The 20,485-nt window shown below is 39.2% G+C and overlaps 1 long non-coding RNA gene across 1 annotated transcript in view; it reads right to left on the bottom strand.

Annotated features, from left to right (window-relative positions):
• The window catches only part of LOC115832417, a 221,098-nt gene extending 204,458 nt beyond the window's left edge, over positions 1 to 16,640 (bottom strand). Inside the window, exon 1 of the long non-coding RNA XR_004027912.1 lies at positions 16,469 to 16,640. This is a non-coding gene — a long non-coding RNA (uncharacterized LOC115832417). The remainder of the gene's footprint in view (positions 1 to 16,468) is intronic.
• Between the last annotated feature and the right edge of the window lie 3,845 nt (positions 16,641 to 20,485).

Below are 20,485 nucleotides of genomic sequence, written 5' to 3'. Positions count from 1 at the left end.
TATTATGATCTATTCTCTACTTTCTGTTCCGTAACCTACAAAATTATGCTGTCTTCTAAAACTACAGACAGAGGAAAACCTTTATTCTCTAAAACTAGTCCAGTTTTCAGAGAATCTTCTGACTTCTGTGAAAACATGGTCCAGGCTGTACAAAGATTTAATGAAAATGTATAGAATTTAAATCGAAAAGAATCTGTTATTACGGATAAGGAAGTCGAGACATAGAGAGTTAAGGTGACTTGTCAAAGATAGTGCATGTACTTAATTGAACTACCTGACCTAGAGCCTAGGCCTCCTGGCCCCCCAATTTCTGCTATTTATTTTCATTGTTAATTATTCATACTTATAAAATAGTGTATAAAGCATTATTGTATATTTTAAATAATAACAGAATTAGCATCCATTTACTCACCACCTACCTAGGTTAATAAATAGCCCCTTGTGTATCACTCCTCGGTAACATTTTCCACAGTACTCCTCAAAGACAATCATTATTCTGAGTTTTAGATTATTTGCTGATATCATAATTTTACCCTGTATATAAATCTCCAAATATTGTTTAGCATCGAATGTCTCTGTGTATGTGTATGTACATAAATATGTAGTATCTTTCCCCACTTTGCATATGTATATGTGTGTGTGTGTGTGTGTGTGTGTGTGTGTATATAGGTATGGAAGGGCACTATATACTATCTCCTGTGACATTATTCTTTACTTGAACATTATACTTTAGAGCTTTATTCATATTGATGCACATGGCATTTATTAGGACAGGGGCTAAGCTACTATAACAAAAAAAAATGCAGTGGCTTAAACAAGACAAGTTAATTTCCCTTTCAGGTAAGATTTTTTTAGACAGCATTGCAAGCCAGGGTGTGGCTTTACTCTACATGGTCATACAGGACTCAGGATCACCCATCTGGTTGCCATGGCACCCCTTAGAGCTATGACCACATCTGTCTGGTCAAAGCTGGGTTTGTTCTAGGCATGGTCATATTTCATCCCAGAAAAGAGACAAGAAAAAAGTCTAGACCAAGAAATGCTGAGATCTCATTGTAAAAGCAAAGTTAAAGTAAAGCATATCATATTTACAAACATTTATTTGGCAGAAACTTAGTTATAGAGAGGGCCTAGCTTCACTGGAGGCTGGGAAAATCATTTCTAGCTAACAGAGCTGACATGTGCCAGGAAGAAGAAAAGAACAGGTTTGGGGGAATGGTTTGTTAATTTTTACTCCTGTATAATATTCCAATATATACATAACCACTATTTGTATATCCCTATGATATTTGAATTAATTAATTAATTTTTATTTAATTTTTTTGAGAAGGAGTCTCACTCTGTTGCCCAGGCTGGAGTGCAATGGCACAATCTCAGCTCACTGCAATCTCCACCTCCTGGGTTCAAGCAATTCTCCTGCCTCCTGAGTAGCTGGGACTACAGGCATGCTCAACCATGCCTGACTAATTTTTGTATTTTTACTAGAGATGGGGTTTCACCACGTTGGCCAGGCTGGTCTCGAACTCCTGACCTCAGGTGATCCGCCCATCTCTGCCTCCCAAAGTGCTGGGATCACAGGCATGAGCCACTGCACCTGGCCCAAATTTATTTTTTCATGCTGCTTCATGCTGTCTCTTTGAACCTGCTTCCCCCATTCTTCATTGCTTTCTCTCAAAATTATTGAGGGATTTTTGTCATTTTTGTTTTGCTTCTTTTTTCATTTTCTAATTCAATTTCCCTCTTTCTGCTATCACTGGTTTGGAAGTTATACGTTCTCTGCCTAATAATCTAGTGCTATTTTAACACAAATATTGATCAAGGTCCAAAGATGATCATTTATTTTACCCTTCTCCTGAAATTAGAAAGAATTTAGTTGCTTTGGACTTATATACTATTGTACTTTAATAATTTAGTACTAAACATCTTTTATCTAAAAAATGAAATATTATGTTTCCTTGTTTAGCTGCACGCAGCTATTTACCAATTTCCAAGTCCATCATTCCTTCTTACCTCTCAGACTTTCTGCCTTAGATCCTTTTTTTCTACTTGAAATATATTCTGCATAATATCCCTTAGAAATGGTATTTAGGTTGTAAACTCTCTCAGATTATGTTTGACATGTCTTTATTTCACCCTAATTTTGGAAGGATAGCTTCACTGGGTAAAGAATTTTATAAGCAGAGAAGTTTTTCTTTCCATAGTGTCTTCTGTCTTCCCTTAACGTCATGGAGAGATCAGTTGCCCACCTAATCTCTTTGCAGTTTGATCTTTCTCTTTGGCTGCTTTTAAGATCTCTTTATCTTTGGCCTCTTCAGTTTCTGGTGTTTGCATGTGGACTTCTTTTTTTTCCCTTGGACTGGGGGTGGGGCACAGTAGCTTCCTATATCTTAAGTCGGTATCTTTTAGCGTATGAAGCCATTGTATGTTATCAAGCTATTAGATATTAAAATATTTTCTCTGTTCCATTCTATTCATTCTTTCTGAAATTTCATTTAGGCAAATATTAATCTTTCTCACTCTATCATATCTCTTATCATCTCTTTCACATTTTTTCGTGTTTCATCTGTCTAGACTGCTTTTTGGACAAATTAATTTGGATCTATCTTGCAACACACTAATTCTTAACCTATGTCTAAGTTGTTTATTTCATCCATCAAAGTTTTAATGTTAATTACTATTATACTTTTAATTTCTAGAAATTCTATTTGGTTCTTATTGAAATCTGTTTATTCATTTCTTTTTTTTTTTATTATACTTTAGGTTTTAGGGTACATGTGCACAATGTGCAGATTTGTTACATATGTAACCATGTGCCATGTTGATTTCCTGCACCCATTAACTCGTCATTTAGCATTAGGTATATCGCCTAATGCTGTCCCTCCCCCCTCCCCCCACCCCACAACAGTCCCCGGAATGGGATGTTCCCCTTCCTGTGTCCATGAGTTCTCATTGTTCAATTCCCACCTATGAGTGAGAACATGCGGTGTTTGGTTTTTTAATGTCTAATATTTTCTATGCATGCCTTCAAGCTCTATTTAAGCATATTAAACATATTTATATTTCATATCTACTAATTCTAGCAATTGAACACCTTACAAGTTTTTACAAAATCAAGACACCTCCAATATTGAAGTCTTGGTTTTCTATCTCATTTCTGCTGGTTCTCACTGATGGAGGGGTGTGTGTGTGTGTGTGTGTGTGTGTGTGTGTGTGTACTAGCTTTTTGATGCTAAATGTGGGAAGCATCTTTTCCTTATAAATTTTTCAATGGGAATATCTTGAGGTCTAGGTTAAAACAGAATTAATCCGGGGGGAATTTGAGTTTGCTTGCCATTTCTCTTACTGTAGAATAAGAAAGGGAAAATAAACTTGGGAGACTACTAGCTCAAGACTATGTTAAAATAAATTAGCTATTTATTTTAGATTATACAGGTAACATAATGTTTGACCAAAAAACTGCATGAAGACTGGCTTTTAGCTATGCATTCTTGGTGACATTATTTTCCCCCCACCAAGAGCCATGTTTGAGAAGGGCAAGTTTCTTTGCTATGTTTGTCTGAATGACAGGTTTTATTTTTTTATTCATACTTGAGCCTTATTCAGAAATTTCCTTTTAAATTCCCTCACTTTAGTGGGCTTAAAATTTAATTTCTGTACCCTTGTACCCACCTCCAACCCCATAAAGCAATCAAAGTTGAAATTTCAGAGTTCCCAGGGTTCAACAGAGACCTTTAAGGTAAAAGCCAGCTTTGGTGCCTATTTATATCCCAGGATTCTACTTTCTCTTTGTATTTAGAGTATATGCATTTGGTTATTTCATGACTGCTCATAGATATGCTTTTTTATATTTTACATGGCTACCCAGGGCTAGGACTATGGCTAGTATTTTAAAGTATTTAAGTTCTTCAAGATATTTAACTTGTAGTGCTAGAGATGTAAGTTGAGTCTATTATTTTCTTTCCAAGATGCCTCTGAGGTTAAAACTTTACATTTAGAAAATATATTCTTAAAAAACAGGAAGAATCAAAGCACTTTCCTGAGGAAACACAAAAACAAAACAAAACAAAAATACGCTGTTTTCTATTTAACTCATTTTTTACCCCTCATCTTGCTATGCTTTCACGTAGCTAAAGGTAAATCTGTAAAATACAGGCTGTACTTCCTGAATACAAAGATAGAAAGACAGCTCTGTGCTAAGAGTGCATTCAGGATACTTCTTCACCTGTGGCAAATAAAGTCAGATACATTGATTATTCCAAACTTTTTGAAGCATTCAGAAGATGTACAGCACTAATCAAATTATTTTGCTAATCCTCTCTTAATCTCTCACATTTTCCATATCTTTGTGTGTTTGGACCACATTATCTGAAAAAATGTCATTACATTTACCTAAATTGTTAATTAATTTCCTAATGATCAATGGGACACATGTTAAATGTATAACTGAGTGCTCATAATCACCATAATAATTTGATGTGTCAATTGTAGCTTCATTATGTTCTATATCCTGTGAAATCCCCATGATGCCCAGTGTTACTCAGACCCCTTGGATCTAAGAAAGATTGTCTAGAATCCTCATGTCTTTATCCTACAAAGACTCTGGTGCCTTGCCCAAGTGCCAGTAATTAGAAAAAATAAAATTGATGTTATCTCCTTTCTTAGATTATCTCTTCACCACTACCTTCTTTCCCATAGTGATCTTGGTGAGAAAAGGCCATACATCTTTCAACTAGGTCATTGAGGAGTCCCTTCTTCTCAGGCCCCCTAATGGTATGAAACAGTGAGGCATCTGTTTCAAAGAGCAGAGCTAGGCATGGCCTGAGCCAGGGTTACACTTTCAAGGCTGACCTGGAACTAGAACCCAAATGCCTATTCCTCATTTCTCTTTATCCATTAACAAATGAGGCCTCTATAGTCCAATGTTTCCTTTTGTAATAAAGATAAAGGAGGAGGAGAAAGAAAAGGAGGGGATAAAACAACAGTTACGATAATACTCCAAATAAAACTGAGTTAATACTTGGGAATTTTCTGTCATCGGAAGTTGGTGAGCAAGTTTTTGTACCCCTTAAAACTCAACAGATAGGCAGTTACTGCTGCTTCCTTTCTTACCTAGGACAGATTCCAAGTAAGGAGAGAAGAGAGAAATGCTTGTTGCCTGGTTGCCACAGTTTATAGTAGCCTATTCTTTTAACCCAGGTACAGCATAGTCTATACATTCCATTTTATTTTCTGCTAAGTCAGTGAGTGGCCTTAGTAAGTGGAATTCTATGAACCTGTCCAATGTTAGCAATATCTGTTTGGGAAGACATAATACTAACATCTTTTGTAAAATCTGGCCCCAGCCTTCCATTTCTATCTGCCATTTCTCAGTTTCAGCTCCCTACATCCTAGTCAACGTGAAACCACACACATTTATCTGCTTAGCTTAGAACACTTTCTCCTTGGCTGCCACCTTTGCTAGAAAAGCCAAGAACTAACATCACTTGGCTTTATGAGTGGAAAAGATATGGCAAATGAGTGGGCCAGGAAAAAGGTGGCATTTACATGGCAAGTATAACCTGTACTTACTGAATTTTTTGACACTTAATTGGAATCTCCTATGGCATATATAGCTATCTACTTGTGTAATCATTAAGTTATCTCGTATCTCTTCTACTAGACTACATAGAATAAAAGGGTCTAAAATATGGGCACTGTCTGAAAAATCTGTTACTGAGGCATACATTCCTAGGTAGCAATGGATGACTAGTTCTACCTAGATGGATGACGGCTTTGAGAGCTGGTTCATAATGGGAACCTCTCCTAGGCCCTGTGGCACATCCAAATTAATGTGTTTAGGCTTTATGAACACAGTTTGCCCCAGGTCTCATCTGATCTTTTCTATCACCTCAGTCACTTTTGGATTTTTAGCTGACAACATGGCTGCCCAGGCCTAGGATTATATATGCCAGCTTCCCTTGCAGAATGTGTGTCATGTGACCACATTCTGACCAATGGCCTGTGAGCAGAAAAGAGATGTGGGACATCTGCCTCATGTCCTTAAAATCAAGGTATATGCCTCCCCGTTCCCCTTTACTCATTATAGTGTCTGGCATCCAGACATGTGCTGACCATAAATGAGGAAAATTGTAAATGCACTTGGGCTGCTGAGGACTGTGTACTACAACGGAAATTCCATATCGGCCTGGATTTTAAGGAGAGCAATAATTTTCATTTGACTTAAGTTATTGTTAATTTAGTTTTTCTTGCTGTACCTGCTCTTGTATACTAGCCAATATTCTCAGGCCCTCTGAGACTGAGCTATAGATAGTTTTTCCTGAAACAGAAGCCTGTGAGTATATGCATGGGAGTGTAGGGCTACCCTTGGGACCTCCATTTATTTCAGTGGCTTTGATGTGACATTGTCACTCTGGAGCTTTGAGGAAAGTGGCCTTTCATCCTCCAACTACTTCCAGAAGGAGTGAATTTTCTTATTATAAATCTTTGATATCACATTACAAAAATCCATTTAAAAATAAACAGTGACCTTTGTGCTGTAATTCCTTTGGTTTGAAGCTATTAAGAATTCATTTATGATTAGAACACATTCAACAACTGGGGGAGAGCCACTAATGAATAGGAAGCTAAATTCACAAACTATGAAGATTGTGTTTGGGTGGATAACCACAGCTGTGATACTGAGGTTTTGTTTTGTAATTATATCGAACTTCTTTAAGATTAAAATAATTCCAACTCCCCTCTCCTTTCCCTTTCTCAAGTCTTTTTTTCCAATTTACATACTGAGTTTAGTGGCTAGCACACCTGTGATTCCAACCCCTCATTCTGGTCACATCCTTTGGAGACCTTGGGATGCCCATCCTGAAGCATACAAAGAAAAAGAGGAAAACTCAGATGCTTTGTGTCACCCTCCAGCCACTTAGGATGGAAAGAAGACAATTTCTCTTTTTCTGGTACCAAGGCCAAAAGAAGGGAAGTGGCCCAGCTCTGTAAGGGGGCAGAGCAGCCCCTGGACCCAAACCAGTAAGGCTTCAGATCATGGCTCATGCATGTACCGGCCACACCCAATATGGATGTGATGGGTTAGGCCTTTGGTAAATTTTGGTGGTGTGGAGGGGTAAGGAAGGATTCTCCCAGGGCCTTGCAAACCAGCTTTGCCCATCACATGATGTGCTAAAAATTGAAGTCTAGAATTTCTATTATATTAGGCTGGCCATCACCCTCACCCTTGACTTGAATATTATCCCAAATTGAACAAGCCCCAGAGCAAGCAATCCTCTGCTAGGAGTGTGGTGATAATATTTAATAAAAGCTCAGATTCCCTGAGTGGTTCCAGTGTGCCAGGCAGTTTATATACATCATTTCTGCTAATCCTCAGAACAAATCCCCTGAGATGAACATCATTCCCTTTCCTAGTTCACAAGGGAAGACCTAAGGGTGAGAGAAAGTAAGTACCTTTAAGCACCTTTCCCAAGATCTAATGAGTGGCAGAGCCTATATTTGACCCAAATCATCTGTCATCAATCTGTGAACAGACTCTTAGACACTACACTGTCTAGCATAGTACCTTTACTTAACCAATGTTTATAGAAGGCCCATATGTGCTGAGCACTCTGCTAAGCACTTTTGCATATCCTCTCATTTTCTTATATTATAACCAAGACTAAGATTTGACCCATTTATAGATGAGGAAACTGAGGCAGAGATAAATTATTATTACTTTCCCTGTCCAGGAAGTGAAGAGTGGCTGGGTTTTGAGCCCAGGTTAAGACCTGGAAGAGAAAAGATTATGTGCGGAGGCTTATGGAATCCATAGGCACGGAGTCCAATGCAGTGAAAAGCTACTAGTAGTCACTATTTGCAGCAGATGGAAATACAGTCATGAATCCTTTAATGATGGGGATATGTTCTGAGAAATGCATTATTAGGCGATTTTGTTGTCACGTGAACATCATTGAGTGTACTTACACAAACCTAGATGGTATAGCCTGCTACACACCTAGGCTATGTGGTATAGCCTGTAGCTCCTAGGCTACCAACCTGTACAGCATGTTATTGTACTAAATATTATAGGAAATTGCAATGCAATGGTAAATATTTGTATATCTAGACATATCTAAACATAGAACAAGTGCAGTAAAATATGATGTTATAATCTTATGGGACCACTGTCCTATAAGACATCCATTGTTGACCAAAATGTCCTCATGCGGTGCATGACTGTGCACATGCACCAGAATGAAATGGATCCTCCAGAGTTGACCAGGAGGATACTGGAGGGATAAGGACACAGTTTCTGGCATTTGGGAAGTGACTTACTTTTAATAGGTTCATGATCATTTGTAATGGAATAAAACGATATTTTAAAGCACTTACTCTTTGCCAGGCATTTTTCTTGTTGCTTTTCTCACTTGTAAGGTAGAAATTAGAATCCTCTTCATTTTACAGAGGCTTAGAAAGGACTGAGAACCTCATCCAATATCATTCAGCTCCCCTGTGGTGGTTCTGGGCTGGAGTCCACACCTGTGGGATTTGAAAGTCCTGCTCCTTATACCATTGTGCCATGCTGTCTTATTACAAGGGAAGATCTCAATCTGGGGGTGGGCTTGTAACTAGTGTAGAACTGCTTCCAGTTGCAGTGACCTTATTTCTGTTAGCTTTTTGTTAGGTAACTAACATCCCCCTAAGTATCCAGGCAATTATCACAGACCCTGACTGTCCCAATACCCTTATTCTTCCCAGATTTTGGCTTATCACCCTGCATATGATGTGTCTGACATCTTAATTCTAACCCTGCTCAAGTGGATGATGCATTTAACCTCACTCCTGCACAGTCAGTGATCAGTTCTCACCTCTGTCTTTATATCTAATCTTGGCCAAAGGCCCTATGGCTTGACAGGATCAACCACTACCTCCTTCCCACTGTCATCTTCTGATTTAATCTCACCATCCTTCCTGAGAGAGACTTTTATGTGGGACTTAAAATAGAAGTGGTTTGGCAGAATGGAAAAACCATAAACCAAAACTTGGCAGGCTGTTCCAAAAACTAAGAGTGAAAAAGAAAGGGCTAAGACTAGCTAAACCAATTTCAAAGAACAATACAAAGGGAAAATCAGTGTAGTATAACATATCAAAAATCACAAGATTGTAAACAATGGGATAAAGAGACCAACAGCAAAGAAGAGAGATCAGACCCAGTCCCACACACATATGGTGACTCCATAAATGATGCAGTTGCATTCTGCATAATGAGAAGGGTAGCTGGTCACAACTAAAATAGCCAAGTTAGTGATCTATATGAAAATAGTAGATACCTGTATTACATCACACACAAAAATAAAATCCAAATTGACTGAGATCCTTACTATAAATAGCAAAGCTTTAAAACTTTTTAGAAAAAATATAAGATCATCTTTCTGATGTTGAGATACGAAAAAAAATCTTAAGATACTAAAAGTACAGGCCAGGTACAGTGGCTCATGCCTGTAATCCCAGCACTTTGGGGGCCAAGGCGGGCAGATCATGAGATCAGGAGATTGAGACCATCCTGGCTAACACAGTGAAACCCCAATTCTACTAAAAATACAAAAAATTGGCTGGGCATGGTGGCAGGTGCCTGTAGTCCCAGCTACTCAGGAGGCTGAGGCAGGAGAATGGCATGAACTCAGGAGGCAGAGCTTGCAGTGAGCTGAGATCATGCCACTGCACTCCAGCCTGGGCGACAGAGCAAGACTCCGTCTCCAAAAAAAAAAAAAAAAAAAAAAAAGATACTAAAAGTACAAACTCTGAAGAAGGAAATTATAAATCTAACTACATCAAAATTGAAAGCATCTATAAGCAAAATGAAAAGACAAAGAAAGGACAAACTGGAAAGTCATTTGCAACCCACATTAAAAACAAAGAATTTATAATCAAAACATATAAAGAATTCCCATAAATCAATACAAAATAAATCAGTAGCCCAATAGAAATTTGGCCAATGAATAAGGTTAGATGAGCCACAGAAGAGGATACTTGGATGGCCACTAAATAGAAGAAAATATGCTCAATTTCATTAAGGAAATAAAAATTAAGATGAAAAACCATTTATTTTATGCTCATCAAACTAGCAAAAAATTAAGTGTGAAAATTCCCAGTACTACAGAAGTATGTGAAAATGAAAAGTCTCAAACATTGTCAATGGGATTATAAACTGAAATCTCCATTTAAAAAACAATTTACTGATATCTAGTAACATGTAGATGTATACTACCAAGCCCCTTGTGATTTTCTTCTGAAATATCCTAGGTGAGTGCTTGCGATAAGCTTAAGGAAACATATATGCAGACCATATCGGCAGCTTTTTGTGCAATGGAAAAAAAATTAGGAACAGAAATGTCTACCAATAGGATAATGAGTAAACTGTGCTATATTGACATATGGAATAACACTGAACAGTAGAGACAAATGAACCAAAGCTACAGGCATCAACAGAAATAAATCCTGAAACAAAATATTGGGTAGAAATGTCAACCACACAATACTACATTCCTTTTAAGTTAAAAGTTTCAAAGTAATACTATATGCTGCTTTTGGATACAGGTAAACATAGTAAAACAACTGACACCTGAATGGAAAGGAACAAACTAACTTCAGCATAGTAGTTATCCTTGCAGCAGGAAGAAGAAAAAAAATGGAATCAGGAAAGATGGTATGGTTTGGCTCTGTGTCCCCACCCAAATCTCATCATGAATTGTAATCTCCACATGTCAAGGAGGGGACCCAGTGGGAGGTGATTAGATCATGGGGGCAGTTTCCCTCATGCTGTTCTCATGATAGTGAGTTCTCATGAGATCTGATGGTTTAAAAGTGGCACTTCCTCCTTCACTCTCTCTCTCTCCTGCTACCATGTAACACATGATTACTTCCCCTTCACCTTTCCTCATGATTGTAAGTTTCCTGAGGTCTTCTCAGACAGGCAGACTGTGAGTCAATTAAATGTCTTTTGTTTATAAATTACCCAGTCTCAGGTATTTTTTATAGCAGTGTGCAAATGGACTAATACAGAAGGGCTACAGGTGTCTTTAAATGTGTAGGTCTTTCTTTCTTCTTTTTTTTCTTTTTTCTTTTTTTTTTTTTGAGACTAAGTTTCCCTCTTGTTGCCCAGGCTGGAGTGCAATGGTGCCATCTTGGCTTACCACAACCTCTGCCTCCCAGGTTCAAGGGATTCTCCTGCCTCAGCCTCCTGAGTAGCTGGGATTACAGGCATGCGCCACCATGCCCAGCTAATTTTTTGTATTTTTTTAGTAGAGATGGAGTTTCTCCATGTTGGTCAGGCTGGTCTCGAACTCCCAGCCTCAGGTGATCTGCCTGCCTCGGCCTCCCAAAGTTCTGGAATTACAGGTGTGAGCCACCGCGCCTGGCTGTCTTTATTTCATAGAAAGATGGAAATATGGAAAATGGTAATATTTCTTAGATCTGGGTGGCTGATATTGGCAAATTATATATATATATATGAGAGAGATAAATATTAGATAGATAGATAGACAGATCAATAAAATATTCTCTGGACAGGCTTTTGGGTCACCAGTTCTGGGTTAGGATACTGGCTCTACTTCTTCCTGACTGTATATCCTAAGTAATTTATTTCACGAGAATGACCTCAGTTTCCTCTTTTTTAACAATATATACTTCAAAAGGCTAAAGATTAAAAGATGTATAGCATAAAAATATATAGCATATTAGTATAATACCTGGCACAGAGTAGACATCAATAAAATGCTATTATTTTTATTTCTTCAATAAATATCTACATTTTGTGTATTGCCAAGCTTGTAAAAGTAAATTACCTAGAGTCACATTATAATGTTTCATCAATAACTTTAATATCATGTGCAATAGAATTGACTGGCACTCTTTTGACAATTTATAGGTATGATTCCAAAAATGACCTGAAGCAGTTCTCACCTGGAAATTCCTTTTAAAAAGTATTCTAAAGCAGTGATGGCCAATTGTGATGATGGAAATATTTTCTGTGCTGCCCAATACAGTAGCCGTTAGCTGTACATGTACTAAGTACTTGAAACGTGACTAATGAGATCAAGAAACTGAAGGTTCATAGATCTTCTTAATTTAAATTTAAGTAACTGGGGCTTGTGGTTACCATATTGGACAGTGCAGGTTTAAAGAAACAAAATGCATTTTTTAACAAGTACATGCGGAGTATGCAGAACATTATGTTGGACAATGTAGGAGAAACATAGGGTAGTTTGTGCCCTCAAATTTATAATCCATAAAATGAAAATAGACATACATGAAACATTCAAATGACAACAAGAGGCGGCAGTGATGGAGCTAGGGAGAGCAGAACCTAAGGCAAATATTGGTTAGCTCACCTGGGCAGCCACAATGAAGGAGGGCTCTCAGGCTATGGTAGCTGTACTCGGGACTCAAGAAACTAATACTCTCTTTGTAGGAATGAGCAGCAGAGGGAAGACACTCCTGACACCCAGCTCAGCTTAAACAGAGCAAAGGCTGTAGCTGACTCACTGCTGGAAATGTGCCTGGTAAGGAAGATGTGCCGGTGAAGGAATTTGTACTTAATTTGGCTTTCCTTGTTCTGTCCACATCTCCAGCCTCATTTCTCATCATCACCCACATCAAGTCTTCTTTCCAGAAGCTATGAGCCACATTTACCTCATCTTGCATGGCCCATCTGCATGCATTAACTGATGTTGCCCCTTCTGCTTTGATCACTTCTTCCACGGCATTGTTTGGGTAACTTCTACTCGCCCTTTAAGATCCACATCAGGTATTGCTTTCTCTGAGAAGTTATCTTCTGACTTAGCTCTCCCACCCAGGGCATATTAGATGCCTCCACATTTCCAAAAGACCCCATGCTCATGTCTGGCATCACTCTTATTACACACTCTTATAATTAAGTCCATCCTCTCTGACTCTTCAAGAGCTCCTTGAAAGCAGGAATTATATCACACCATCAGATTCATTTTTGTTTATCCACAGCTCTTATTATATTTTATATGAATAAATAAATGACTTTGTCATATAAGAAGTTTCCCCAGAGATTTTTGACTTGATCTTTGTGGCATTTTAGAAAGTATAACTTGCTAATCATATTTAGTCTGGATATACCTGCCTAAAACAAAGAACCAAGCACTTTTAGGATCAGTGATGACAAAGTATCAGGATATTTTGAAAATATTAACATGCTTTTCTCATTCTTTTTCCTTTTTTTTTTTTTTGAGATGGAGTCTCACTCTGTCGCCCTGGTTGGGGTGCAGTGGCATAATCTCAGCTCACTGAAAGCCCCGCCTCCCAGGTTCACGCCATTCTCCTGCCTCAGCCTCCTGAGTAGCTGAGACTACAGGCACCCGCCACCATGCCTGGCTAATTTTTTTGTATTTTTAGTAGAGACAGGGTTTCACCGTGTTAACCAGGATGGTCTCGATCTCCTGACCTCGTGATCCGCCCGCCTCGGCCTCCCAAAGTGCTGGGATTACAGGCGTGAGCCACTGCACCTGGCCTCTATTTTTAATTTTTATATGACATTTGCTAGCATGGCCTTCTCTCAGATAATCCACATGGCATGGTTTTCTTTCTTGCCATCTATCAAGTCTAGTTCAAATGTTACTCTTAATGTCCAGAAACTCACCTGCATCACTTATTCTCTCTTGCTTTATTTTCCTCCATACCACATATCAACACCTTGTATGTTTACTTTACTTACTCATTTGGTTTACTGATTGTCACTCTACACTAGAAAGACAGCTCCTCGGAAGCAGGAATTCATTGTTTTCTTTACCACTGTATCCCTAGTGTCTAGAATAGTATCTGATACATGGTCTCTCTGTGTGTAGGAGAGGGGATATGTATGAAATAAATATCTACTTTTATGTTTGTCATTCAGAATAAGATTTTGCAGTAAGACAAAAGGCTCTGAAGCCAGGCTTTCTTGAAAAATATTTATCTAAAGGTTAAAGCAATTTTGCATAACCAGAACCAAACCTGGAGGACTCAGATCTTAAAGTGTTTTCCATAGTGTTGTAGGATGCCCCTTCCATCCATGACAACCAGGCCATAAGATTGTTTGCCAAAACAGAAGGAAGATGTGCTACAGAACAATGAAAAGTCCAGCCAGCCTTTGGCAGTTCCTGGGTACTGAGTCTGTGAGGCAGGAGGGCAAGAGTTCAGACTTTGACTCAGAGATCAGGAGGAATTTTAGATAATTTAGCTAACAGATGAAAAAGTCAAAAGCAAAGAACTCTAGAACAGATTCTGGTAGAGATTACCACTATATCACGTTGATGAGGAGTAGGTGAGGGGAGAGGGTGACATCAAAGGCAATTAGCAACCCCAACATTATCATCAGAGGAATGGCCAGGGTTTAACTTTCTGGAGCCACTCTTGTTTCTGGTGTAGTGTGGGTGGGACCTGGGATCTTTTGCCAGCCTGTGAGGGATAACTTCAAGGCAGTGGAATTCAGAAACAATAGGCCTCTAATGATGAGAGAAGGAACCTTATATCAAGACCACACCGGGGGTGGAAAGGAAATGCAGCTGAAACTCAGAGGACAAGAGAGAATCCAGGTGAAGCCAGGCTGCAGAAAAAAGCTACTGAACCAAATGGAGCAAGAGTGAACCCACCACAAGTTATACTGGCTACAGATGCTGACAGGGACCAGGTGGACAGAAGAATACCACTCAGAGAGCAGAGGCAGCAAAAGATTCTGCCTGGACCTTAGGATTCCATCACTCTGTTGGCTCAAGGTCACATGAACCATTTTAGAGGGCTGTTGAGGAGGAAATAAGGGAAATGGGGAGATCTTAGCACTTTTTTCCTAGAGGTTGAGAAATATGAAAAGATAAATTCACCTCTCCGAGACTCAAGTTACCAAGTTGATCTATCCCCACAATTTAGCAAGAGGGTGATCTTAAGAAAAAGCCTATCACTTATAGATGAGATGGAGAAACTGCCTCTTCTTTGCACACGTGAGTAGACCATGAGTACTGATCCAGCAAAATATCCTGTGCACACAGCCAGAGCTCCATCAAGGTTAAATGGATGCTAGTGGGCAAAATCCAGATAATTTTCACAAAGTGGGGTTCTTCGTGGCCTGTAGCATACCTCCTAGATAGACCACCAAGTTGTGAAGCAATTGTTCTGCTTCATGCTAATAATAAAAGATACTGAGGCAGTTTCCTTGGAGATTTTATAATAACACACTATAATTCACATTTATATTCCATAATCTAGTTCACCAGCGGCTTCTCCATATATGATTTTATGTCATCTTTACAGACTAGCCTGTGGTTGTTACCAATCCTGTTTGACAAATAAAGAAAGCTGAGCCACAGGCTCTTAAATTGCAGAGCTGTGTGTCTGGATTCCACACTGTGTCGATGCCTGACTGTCCTGTACTGTGTAAGTTGCCAACTGTTCTCATTACAGACTCTGGGGAGTTTCTCCCGCCTCCCCAAAGAGTTTTTCTCCAGTCACTGATCCAGGAAGCTCTTATTCTTGCCAAGCCCAGTCAAGTGGGCAGGTATCAGCATGTTTCCTCCACCCCCACCCCCAGCAGGTGCAGGCAAATGAATGGCAGCGTTCACTGCCTCTTAATGAGTAGCCCCATGCTGCCACAGTTACACATTCTGGTTTGAATTTTTAATTCCATCTCATAAAATAGTACCATAAATCATCCTGCGCTCCATTTAGAGTTGCATTTTCCAAAACCATCTCTGAAGTAATTAAGGAGAAACTACACAGGCCTCTAAATCAGTTCTCTACAATATGCAGGATCAGTGAAAATTCTGCAGCTCACTTTCCCTTTCTCCCATCTCTTACATCATTTCACTCTTGCTATGACACACTATCATCCCCAAACCTTCATTCACAAAATATTTATGAGCCATTTGCAAAGCCTTAGCCACTGAGAAATATAATGCCGCGTGACAAAAATGAGTTATATGAAAGTGTACAAAGTCCTACTTTAATATAATCCATCCAGCCCCAGGTCCACAGATTAATAACCCAAACCTGACTCCGATATGAGATCCAGGCCAAATGCAATATTCCAAAATCTTGTGGCTGTACCCAGAGACCTTGCAACCTAACCTAATTTGCCTATTGCCTATATTTTAAAAATCAAATACACACATAAATAACAAGTAAATCCAAAAGAGATTTCCTTAGCTCCAGGGAGCACTTTTACAGCATATACAAAGCAAACCAATTTGAACGTTTCCCAAACATGCAGGTGCTAAATACTCATGCTTGGCAGGAATAATTATTTGTTGTATTCCCTGGATCTTCTATTTTGCTGAATTTAATTTGTTTTCAATACTTAGAGGCAGTAAAAATATAAAAGTACACCAAAACAGTAGAACTGTGACAGTAAATGAGAGATTTACCACAGTGCTTGTTATGAATATTGTTTAGACAGCATAAAATTGAAAAATAGCAAGAGGATACCCACTTTGATTTGTCCTTTCCTGTTCTGCAGCTGGTGGAAAAATGGGAACCTGAGACAGTGGACTATGGCGTGCTGTTGGAGAAGAGTTGTCATGAACTGCACATGAGCCAAAATCGCGACATTCTTCAGAAAGGAAGCAAGCTGTGACTTCTTTAGAGTCTCTCATCACCAAGAAAGGTTCTGGAACAACAAAAAAGGCAAGTGTTGCTGGAAGAAGGTCTTAGGCAGTCCTGGGGACCTGAGAGCCATGGGAGCAAGGCGAGTCCGTGGCAGCCAGGTAGAGACAGACACGATTCCTCCAGACCAATGCTTCTCAAACCAAGCTGCATATTGGAATCATCTGAGGAATTTTGAAAGCTTACTGAAGTCAGAGACCAACCCAAGACTGATTGAATCAGAATCACTGCAGGTGAGATTCCGGCCCTGCTCGTTGTAAAATGCTCTCCAGATGAGGCGAATGTTTTGTCTGGATTGAGAATCACTGAGTTGCGGGTCAACTCTATTGGGTAATTGTGATTGATGATTGACTGCTCATAGGCCCTTGGTATAGGTGAGAAGTTGCAAACTTGAAGCCAGAAGACTTAATTTAGAATATAGATATGCTTGGTTTGGCAAGCATCATGCTTAACATTGAACTAATATTTTAAAACATAAAAATAAAAACAGGATATTGTACATTAAAATACAGATTTCCAACTTCCTCTAAAAAGGCAGTTCTGGACATCCTACAGGGCACACTGGCTGGACCTAAGAGACATGACATCTACCCTCTCACCCAAAGCAGGTCTCTCCAGTTCTCCACAGTCCTCATCACTCCCTTCTGCACCCCACATCAGTTCCCTTCTCTCACCAACAGTACCTACATGGCTTTAATAGCTATTTTTCTAAATGCCACCAGCATAGACCTATAGAACCTGGGGATCACAGTTCTGAGACTCAATTTTATGAGTAAGGAAATGAGGTCTAGAGAATGAAAAATGCTTCTTAGTCCTATTATTTCTCAAGGGCTGTCATACTTTCTCAAATCTGCATTTACCTATGCCAAACTTCCAGCAAAATTTGTTTTTGCAGATTGGCCTATTAATATTTAATGATGTTTCTCTTTGAATTTTAAAGTAGTAATTAAATTGAACTATTCTGAAAGAGCATATTAATTCCAATTTTTAAAATATGAAAGAGAATAAGTCTTGCTCAAAACAAGAACACAGTAAAAAGTGAACATTAATTTTGTAGGGTGAGCCTGGGTACTGCTTATTAAATATGTATTTCAATAATGAGAAATAAATTGAGACAACAGCTACTAGGGAAACATAAAATATATACTAAGAAGAAATGTTTCCATTCTCTAACTTTCTTAACACCTTGGCTGGCACTTCTCAGTTCCTGACTTCATATGTGTTTATGTTCCTCTACTATTTTATGAATTCATTCAGGACAGGGCGTTGGTTTTATTTATCTTCTGGGTCTTTAACAACATCTAGCACAGAACTTTAGTATAATTAGTACTCAGTGAACATTGGTAAACAAAAGCAAGCTTTTGTTAAGAGCATCAGTACTGAGGTGAGTACAATCCCATCATGGCAGCTAGAGAGCAGAAACAGTGATCATTCTGTCCACTTCCATTTACCCATGGCTTTCATGACGAATGAAAAATTAAAACCCATTGAACATCTACTCTACTCCAGGCACTGCAGCCAGCAGGAGAGATCTCATTTAGTTGTTAAAACAACTCTGGGTATCACTGTCCCCACTTTACAGATGAGGAGATGTTGGTTTAGAAGTTAAGTAACTTCCTCATATTTATGCAACTGGTTAGTAGCCATAGCTCAGAGCTTCTCAGCCTTCTCACATCACCTGGAGACTACATTAAGATGCAGATTTTTATTCAGTAGGTCTGAGTATGCATTTCTGACAGAGCCCCTGTGAAGCTGAAGCTGTTAGCCCATGTCCACCATTTGAATAGAATTGAAGTATGAGGGTCCCAAAAGCCTGCCAGGTCAGAGGCTGGGATCCTTGAAGTTTTTCTAATACAATAAATTGTGTAATGATTACACGAACTGTCTCTGAATTCAGACTCTCTCTCCCATTTAATTTGTAAGATGCTATCACACCATTCACTTTCACTATCTTCCTTTTTCTTTCATTATCTTAGCATCTATTGCTCGTGTTCCCTGCTGAAAGGAATTTGGGATTCCAGGCCCTCCATGGACCATCGCTCATATGCATAGTTGGAAAAAATAATCTGGAGAACCTTTTCTGCTGCAGGCATTGTACCAGGCTTTAGGTCGCAGTCATAAGCAGAAAAAGCTGCTCCTTAAATCAAACCAAAATTATAATCCAGAGGTGGAGAACCATGATAGGAAGAAAGCGTTTGCTTTGAGTATATTGAGCAAAAAGTTAACCATGACCTGAGGTGCTTGGAGCCCACTACCCAAAAGGGGCATCCCAACTGAGACCTGTGAGTAAGATACAGTCAGGTGAAAGGAGGACTAAAATGGAGTGTGGTGGTGGTTAATTTTGTATGTCAAATTGCCTGGGCCATGGGTGCTCAGATATTTGGTCAAACAATATTCTGGGTGTGTGTGTGAGGGTGTTTTAATGAGACTAACATTTGTATAATTAGACTGAGTAAAGCAGATTTTCTTCCTTAATGTGTGTGGCCAGCAACCAATCAGTCAAAGGCCTGAGCAGAACAAAAAGGTTGACCCAACTACAAGTTATTTGGAACTCCTGCCTGACTGCAGGTGCTGGAACATTGGTCTTTTCTGCCTTTGAACTCAAACTGAAACATCAACTCTTCTTGGTTGTCAAGCCTCTTGGTTTTGAGACCAAAACATACAGCACTGGTTCTCCTGGTTATCAGCCCTTTGGGCTTAGACTAAAACTACACCATTGGTTCTTCTAGATCTTCAGCTTTCAGATGGCAGACCTTGAGACTTCACTGCCTTCATCATTGCATAAGCAATAATTACCTATAGTATCTATCTCTTTATCTTCCTATCTATTTATCTATCTCTATCTCTATCATCTATCTCCCTATCTCTATCATCTGTCTATCTATCTATCTATCTATCTATCTCCCTATCTACCTCTATCATCTATCTATCGTCTATCTGTCTATCTATCTATCATCTTTCGATCTATTGATCTATCAATCTACCATCTATCTATTCTGTTGGTTCTCTTCCTCTGGAGAACTCTGACTGATACACTGAGTAAAGGGCTAGGGATGAGGGAGGTCACAGTGCATTGTAAGAACTTCAGTAGAGTCTAGTGTTGCCAAAGCCTAAAATAGTACATGGAGAAAGGCAAGCCATAAGCCTGGAGACCTAATCATGGCAGATCAGGCAGAAGGAGATATAACTGGCCTCAAGGGTCTATGGCTTACTTCATCTATGTGCTTCGAGTGGAAAGTAATTTTTTTAAAATGATGAGCTATGGATGACAGGGCATTATTCATATCCCAACCTCATAATCATGCAATATACCCATGTAACAAACCTGCACATGTACCCTTGAATCTACAAGTTGATCCCAGAACTTCGGGAGGCCAACGCAGGTGGATCACCTGGGCTCAGGAGTTCAAGACTAGCCTGGACAACATGGTGAAACCCCGTCTCTACTAAAAATACAAAAATCAGCTGGGTATGGTGGTGGGTGCCTGTAATCCCAGCTACTCAAGAGGCTGAGGCATGAGAATAGCTTGAGCCCAGGCGGTGGAGGTTGCAGTGAGCCAAGATCACGCCGCTGCACTCCAGCATGGGAAACAGAGCAAGACCCTGTCTCAAAAAAAAAAAAAAAAAAAAAAAATAGAAATCATTAGAAAAAATAGGCTAAATTTCAGAGACAGACCCCAATGAGGAAATGTCTGAAGTTTTATTAATTGCATTAATTATTCATCTAGGTCAGGAACAGATGCATAGATATTTCCTTCATTCATTTATTTAGTGAATATGTATCATGTGCATACTGGGTGCCAGACATCATTCTAGGTGCAGGGCAGGCACCAGTGAACACAGT

The sequence above is a fragment of the Nomascus leucogenys genome, chromosome 22a (genome assembly GCF_006542625.1).
Source record: "Nomascus leucogenys isolate Asia chromosome 22a, Asia_NLE_v1, whole genome shotgun sequence".
Classification (NCBI taxonomy): Eukaryota; Metazoa; Chordata; class Mammalia; order Primates; family Hylobatidae; genus Nomascus; species Nomascus leucogenys.
The sequence above is the reverse complement of the archived record's forward strand: the minus strand, read 5'-3'. Positions and strand labels throughout refer to the sequence as shown.